Consider the following 8,271-nt stretch of genomic DNA (forward strand, 5'->3'; position numbering starts at 1 on the left):
TTGTCCTGCCTCAGGCTGTCTATAAAGTTTATTTTCTTTTTATTTTTATTAAAAAATTTATTTTTTATTGGTGTTCAATTTGCCAACATATAGAATAACACCCAGTGTTCATCCCATCAAGTGCCCCCATCAGTGCCCGTCACCCAGTCACCCCCACACCCAGCCCACCTCGCATTCTACCACCCCTAGTTTGTTTCCCAGAGTTAGGAGTCTCTTATGTTCTGTCTCCCTTTCTGATATTTCCCACTCATCTTTTTCTCCTTTCCCGTTTATTCCCTTTCATTATTTTTTGTATTCCCCAAATGAATGAGACCATATAATGTTTGTCCTTCCGATTGACTTATTTCATTCAGCATAATACCCTCCAGTTCCATCCACGTCGAAGCAAATGGTGGGTATTTGTCGTTTCTAATGGCTGAGGAATATTCCATTGTATACATAGACCACCTCTTCTTTATCCAGCTCCCCCTCCTCAACTATTAACCATACTGAATGCTCTCAGCCTCATCTAGTCTAAAACCGAGAAGTGGTTCTCACTCCCGGAGAGATTATTACCAGAGAAGCAGCCCCCACACACTCAGGGCCACATCTCCACCAGCCATTTTTTACGGGTCACAGAACCCCTGGCCCAGGTCAGTGGAGCTTGCTTCCAAGAGCTGCCCTGTTCCCAGGCCAGCCCTATAAATACTCCCAAAGTCCCCCTGGACCTGCAGTTAGTAGTACCTCTGCCGCCGGGCACTGTCCCCACACTCAGGCCCTACGCTCCCCGCTGGACCAAAGCCTGCAGGTGAGAAGTGACCAAAGCAGACATCCCCCCTCCCACACACTTTGGACCTTTTGTTCGGAGTCCACCTGCAAAAGAAATGTCAACTCTACCGAGGAAAGCAAACACACAAGTACCTGGCTAGATGAGAATAACCAGATCCTGGAGCTTCGTGCCTCAGGGGCTGATGGGCAGGTACAGGAGAAAGTCCCGAGGAGGAGGGAGCGGGGAGCTAAAGACGCCCTGCTGGCATAAGATATGGTCAAAACACGTACACTTTTTTTCCTCAGAGCCCCCGGGCTGGAAGCACCACCAGCGCCCATGCCCTCAGGGAGGCAAAAATAGCGTAGACGTCACTAGTCTGCTTTTACGAGTGGGAACCTACCCCTCAGGAGGCCAACGTTACACGGATGGCGCTGAGCCAGGCGAGATGAGGAACCCAGAAGCCAGGATCTAGTCTGAGCAGACACTGCTAGAGGCGGGTGTTAGGCCAAGCTCCTCGTACGTCGGTGACCTCGCTTAGTGGCCTCACCTCTTCAGGCGGATCTCCCTCGCCCGTTAGCAGAGTCGCGAGCCTCCCATCGTGACCTTAGGTGAGAGCAGAGCCGGCTGCTTAGTTCCCTGAGCCACCCAGGTGCCCCCATCTATACACTTCTGATGTTCCATCACCTTTGCTTTCGCGGGACAAACTGAACTTAGCCCTGGTCTACTGTCTTCTTCTATGTACTGTTGGATTTGCTGTGAGAATTCCTGGTTCAGCATTATCGCCCCTCTGTTCATGAGGATGACGGGCACGTTAGTTTTCTCGTACTTTTGTTCTTGGTCCTATTTCAACGGAAAGTTTAAACTAACCACAGAATGAGTTGGGGGATATTCCCTCTCTGGGCTATGGGTGAATTTGTATGATTTGAGACAACTTGTCTTGAAAGTTCTGTGGAACTCACTAATAAAACTTCCTAGCTGGGAAAAAAAAAAAGAAGGAAAGAAAGGAAAGAAAAAAGAAAGAAAGAAAGAAGAAAGAAAGAAAGAAAGAAAGAAAAGAAAGAAAGAAAGAAAGAAAGAAAGAAAGAAAGAAAGAAAGAAAGAAAGAAAGAAAGAAAGAAAGAAAGAAAGAAAAAGAAAGAAAAAAGAGCCTCACCTCTTCAGGCGGATCTCCCTCGCGCGTTAGTGGAGTCCCCAGCCTCCCAGATCGCTCACCCGCTGGCTTCAGGACCGTTGGCCCCGCCCCGCGGCTCCTCCCGCCCCGCCATTGGCTGCGCGGGCCGGGGGCGGGGCCGAGCGCCCAAGCGCGGGGATGGCGTCAGGCGCCGCCAGCGCAGTTTCCGGGTGTCGGTGGCGGAGAGGCCGGAGCGTCCGGTCAGAGGCGCAGAGGCTGCAGCGGCCAGGAGCGACCCCCGCCCCCTCCCCGCTCGCTCTGGTGAGTCCGGGGTCAGGGGGGAGGGGGGGAGGGGCGGCGGGGTCGAGATGCGAGCGGGCGGCGGGCGCCTTCCGTGGTCCCACGCCCCTGGTTGCCTTTGCGCTGTCCCGCTTCAGAACCCTTTGCCTTCCCGGTTCTAAGCCCCGCACCCTACCCCCCTCGGAGCCGAGCCTTCAGCCCGCACAGCCCCTGCTGACCGCCCCCTCCATCTTCTCCCGACGGGGACCCGGGGACCCGAGCCCAGCACGTACCCCCACCCCTCACCTCTGGTGTTGCGTAAATGCAGCCACACTCTTGACCCCCTGCTAGTCCAGTTCCAACCCTGAGCGCAGACACATCCCTCCTCCGCCCTCTGAAGCGTCACACCCTCACCCCTCAACCCCTGTGGCAATCCCGGTTTAGGATTGCCAAAACTTTGAAAACACGGGTCTATAATATGAAGTTAGAGATTTAAAGATTTATAGTGGATTTATTTTTTTAACCTTCTCATTCCCCTTTTATTTTCATTGTCATTATTTTTTTTATTGTTCGATATTTTAAAAGCTTTATTGGAGTATCATTAAGAGACAAATAAGTAGGGATGCCTGGGTGGCTCAGTAGTTGAGCATTTGCCTTCGGCACAGGGCATGATCCCGGAGTCCTGGGATTGAGTCCCCCATCGGGCTTCCCGCAGGGATCCCGCTTCTCCCTCTGCCTATGTCTCTACCTTTCTCTGTGTGTCTCTCAAGAATAAATAAATAAAGTCTTAAAAAAGAGAAAAAAATAAGTATACCTTTTTATTGTGTATAATTTAATTCATTTGAACATATTTAAACACTTGTGATACCAGCACCACAGCCAAGGTAAAAGCCATATCCAACACCTCCTAGAATTTCTTTGTGTCCATGTGTGTGATAGGAACACTTAATATGAGATCTATCCTCTGAACAAATTTTGAAGTGCACAATACCATATCATTAATGTAGGTACTATATTGTATAGCAGACCTGTGAGACTAGTTTAACTGAAACTTTATACTCACAATTTCCTCACCCACACACCCCACAAACCTGGCACCCACTATTGTATTCTCTGCTTCTCTGAATTCAAGTATTCTAAATACCTCACATAAGTGGAATCATACAATAATTGTACTGCTGAGACTGGATCATGTCCTCCAGGCCTATCCATGTTGTCACAAATGGCAGGATTTCCTTCATTTTTAAGGCTGAATAATATTCTGTTGTATGTATATACTATAAATATATATGTATTCCATTTATCTGTTCATGGAGACTTGGGTTGTTTCCATATCTTGACTGTTGTGAATACTGCTACAATGAACACAGGAGTGCAGGTATCTCCTGTTCATTCACTTTTATCTGCCATCTCAGTATATAGCCAGAGATATGAAAGTAAATCCAAACATCTCCCATGCCCATGTGTTCTTATTAAGTCAACATCCCAGTTCTACCAATTTTATCTCAGTCTTATTCATTTATTCCCTATCCACATCACCTTGACAACCACACCTTATTTCAAGCATTATATTTCCTCCCACTTGAACTCCAACAGTGGCCTTCTAAATGGCTTCTCTATCCTCATTTTTGTTCCTTGAAAAATCTGTTCTCCATATTATCACCAGGTTTCTTTTTTCTAAGATTTATTTATTTATTTATTTGAGAGAGGGGTTGGGAAGGTGTAGAATGAGAGTCTTAAGATTCTGTGCAGAGCCTGGAGTCTGATATGGGGTTCAATCTCATGACCCTGAGATAATGACCTGAGCCAAAACCAAGAGTCAGACACTTAACCAACTACATCATCCAGGTGCTCCTATCATCAGGTTTCTATTTAAAATTCATGTTTGTTGTGTCACAGGACTGTTTAAAATATTGTTTTTTTCTCTAAGTTTGCAATAAGCATCAAGAAATGAAAATGGTGAAAATATTTCCTTAAAACTATAGCAAAAAAGTGTACAATACTTAGGAATAAATATAACAAACAGGTACAGAAAGGATAAAAAATCAGAAACAAAATTGAAATAGCATATTATTTCTCAGATGGTAAGAATTATTAGAATAAAAGCATCAGTTTTCTCAATATTGATAAATGAATGCACTTCAAGTCCAATTAAAATATTTATACAGATTAGTGTTTTAAATTATCTTTTGAATTGACAAAAGTACTTAAATTAATAAGGATAATTTCTGAAAATAGTCAATAAAAGCAAAGAATTGTGAAAAGGAATTTACATTAATAAATATTAAAAACATTATAAATATTGTCTAATGTAAAATGGAATTTGATGTAAAAATAGAAATCAGTAGGATCTAGTTGAAAATCTAGACACAAACCACAGATCATATGAAACAGACTTAGAACAAATTATTTTAAGATTTGTGTGGAATCAGAAAAGACCCCGAATAGCCAGGGGCATTTTAAAAAAGAAAACCATAGCTGGGGGCATCACAATGCCAGATTTCAGGTTGTACTACAAAGCTGTGGTCATCAAGACAGTGTGGTACTGGCACAAAAACAGACACATAGATCAATGGAACAGAATAGAGAACCCAGATGTGGACCCTGAACTTTATGGTCAACTAATATTCGATAAAGGAGGAAAGACGATCCACTGGAAGAAAGCCAGTCTCTTCAATAAATGGTGCTGGGAAAATTGGACATCCACATGAAGAAGAATGAAACTAGACCACTCTCTTGCACCATACACAAAGATAAACTCAAAATGGATGAAAGATCTAAATGTGAGACAAGATTCCATCAAAATCCTAGAGGAGAACTCAGGCAACACCCTTTTTGAACTTGGCCACAGTAACTTCTTGCAAGATACATCCATGAAGGCAAAAGAAACAAAAGCAAAAATGAACTATTGGGACTTCATCAAGATAAGAAGCTTTTGCACAGCAAAGGATACAGTCCACAAAACTAAAAGACAACCTACAGAAAGGGAGAAGATATTTGCAAATGACCTATCAGATAAAGGGCTAGTTTCCAAAATCTATAAAGAACTTATTAAACTCAACACCAAAGAAACAAACAATCCAATCATGAAATGGGCAAAAGACATGAAGAGAAATCTCACAGAGGAAGACATAGACATGGCCAACACGCACATGAGAAAATGCTCTGCATCACTTGCCATCAGGGAAATACAAATCAAAACCACAATGAGATAGCACCTCACACCAGTGAGAATGGGCAAAATTAACAAGGCAGGAAACAACAAATGTTGGAGAGGATGTGGAGAAAAGGGAACCCTCTTACACTGTTGGTGGGAATGTGAACTGGTGCAGCCACTCTGGAAAACTGTGTGGAGGTTCCTCAAAGAGTTAAAAATAGACCTGCCCTACGACCCAGCAATTACACTCTTGGGGATTTACCCCAGAGATTCAGATGCAATGAAATGCCGGGACACCTGCACCCCGATGTTTATAGCAGCAATGTCCACAATAAGCAAACTGTGGAAGGAGCCTTGGTGTCCGTTGAAAGATGAATGGATAAAAAAGATGCGGTTTATGTATACAATGGAATATTTCTCAGCCATTAGAAATGACAAATACCCACCATTTGCTTCAACGTGGATGGAACTGGAGGGTATTATGCTGAGTGAACTAAATCAATCGGAGAAGGACAAACAGTGCATGTTCTCATTCATTTGGGGAATATAAATATTAGTGAAAGGGAATATAAGGGGAGGGAGAGGAAATGTATGGGAAATATCAGAAAGGGAGACAGAACATAAAGACTCCTAACTCTGGGAAACGAACTAGGGGTGGAGGAAGGGGAGGAGGAAGGGGGGTGGGGGTGAGTGGGTGACGGGCACTGAGGGGGACACTTGACGGGATGAGCACTGGGTGTTATTCTGTATGTTGGTAAATTGAACACCAATAAAAAATAATTTATATAAAAAAAGAAAATTATATGACATTAAATATTTGGGGTGATATCTTTCTGAAAGACTTCCAGAATTACTGAAGACAAAAAAAAAAAAAAAAACACTAATGCATTTGAGAAAGTGGAAAAGTTTGGCTGGAGGGGAAGAACTCTGCTGTCCTGATCTGCAGCTTGGCTGGATACTAAGATGCCTGTGGACATGAAGAGCCAGGGGTCTTTTGGCAATGAAGAGAACTATGACCCAAATTATGAGAAAGAAGAGGATGAGGACCTGGGCGGGCACAGCCGACTATTACATGGGAGTAGCCAGCAATGGGGAGCAGCACGGGGCCAACGCCTTTGATCCTGATGAGTACCAATTCACTTCTTGACCTATAAAGAGTTTGAGGGTACTCTCAAAGAGCCCATAACTAGCTTAGCCTCTGTCATAAAGGCCACTGAGATGCTCACTGCCATTAGCACATCTTCTCTATGGCACTGGTATCTCATTTAGTTGCTAAACTTATATTAGTTAATTTCCACGGTCAAGTAGCAGAGATACTGGACAGATACAAGTCTAATTCTCCTCAGTTGCTCATTGAGGCTCAAGTTCAGCCCCACCCCTCAAAACACGTCCCTACAGCCCACCCCCATCCCAACACTACGTAGTGCGTATGCAGTTTGTGCAGAAGGAAAACGTACTTTCTCTGGCTTATCAGCACCAGTTTTGTCACAGCTTCTGGGAGCAGCACCATTCAGTACTTGGATGGCATGGGTGTAAATGTCTCTTGCATGGCTCAGGACTGTCCACTCCAAACACCAGAGAGCTTTGTGTTTCCATTGCTGCCTGATGAAGAATTGAGAGACAAACACAGGGACTACCTCTTTAGGGACTACATGGAAAATCATTACCAGATCCAGCTGTGTTCTGATGCAGATTGCCCCCCTGATTATTCAGGTATAGAAGCCCAGTGCTAAGTACAGTGCAATCGGTGCAATGAGGTCTTCTATTTCAACTATTGTCAGATTTATCACACCCTCCCAGACTATGCCATAATCTGGAAATGGCTCACGAAATGTGCTGGTAACTCTGAAATAGCCGACTCCATTACTGCTCATGCTAAAGACTGTCCCAAGTGCAGCATCGTCACCAAGAACAAAGGCTGCAGTCACATGCAATGCTCCAAGTGTAAACACGACTTCAGCCAGATATGTCTAGGAGACTGGAAGACCCATGGCAGTAAGTACTATGAGTGCAGTTGGTACAAGTAGAACTTTGATATTGTTGACCAGAACAAGCAAGCCCAGGCCAGGGAGGACCTCATGAAGTACTTGTTCTACTTTGAGAGGTGGGAAAACCACAAGACCTTGCAGCTGGAGGTGTAGATATTTCAGCGGATTCATGAAAAGATTCAGGAAAGAGTCAAGAATTATCTGGGTACCTGGAATGACTTGCAGTACCTACAGAGTACTGTCAAGCTCTTGACCAAGTGCTGATACACCCTGCAGTACACTTACCCTTATGAGGACTACACAGACCCAGGAAGAAGCTGTTGGAATACCAGCAGGTTCAGCTGGAGGCTGAAATTGAAAACCTGTCATGGAAAGTGGAGTGTGCAGACAGCTACGACAGTGGGGACTTAGTGATCCAGATGCACATAGCAGAACAGTGGAGGAAGACTGCTGAAGGATTTCCATGACACCTAATTCTTGGAAGATGGACATACTGGAGTGAGGAGAATGTGACTACAAGGTATCCTGGGTGAACGTTAATGACTCTGGGCAACAGCCATGGCCCCACTCTGGAGACTCTGACCATACACCACTTGGTCAATTTCTATGTTCTTCTCATCTTTTCACTTTTTGTTTCTACCGGTGTAGAGGCCATGTTGAATTGGCCTCTTTTTAGGACTTTTTTTTTAAATTTATTTATTTATGATAGTCAGAGAGAGAGAGAGGCAGAGACACAGGCAGAGGGAGAAGCAGGCTCCATGCACCGGGAGCCCGATGTGGGACTCGATCCCGGGTCTCCAAGATCGCGCCCTGGGCCAAAGGCAGGCGCCAAACCGCTGCGCCACCCAGGGATCTCCTCTTTTTAGGACTTTTAATTCTCACTGGATGGTTGTTGGGAGGAAGGGAAAGTGTTTTTTTTTTTAATGACTATTAATAGTATTAGGCTTTTACAGCTTTGTAATTTTCAAAGGTTGTATAATTATTAAAA

At 44.4% G+C, this 8,271-nt stretch overlaps 1 pseudogene; it reads left to right on the forward strand.

Annotated features, from left to right (window-relative positions):
- The first annotated feature begins 6,156 nt into the window (after positions 1–6,156).
- LOC129514732 (E3 ubiquitin-protein ligase ARIH2-like) lies at positions 6,157–7,757 on the forward strand (annotated as a pseudogene).
- Positions 7,758–8,271: the final 514 nt, after the last annotated feature.

This window comes from Nyctereutes procyonoides, unplaced genomic scaffold (genome assembly GCF_905146905.1).
Source record: "Nyctereutes procyonoides isolate TBG_1078 unplaced genomic scaffold, NYPRO_anot_genome, whole genome shotgun sequence".
NCBI lineage: Eukaryota > Metazoa > Chordata > Mammalia > Carnivora > Canidae > Nyctereutes > Nyctereutes procyonoides.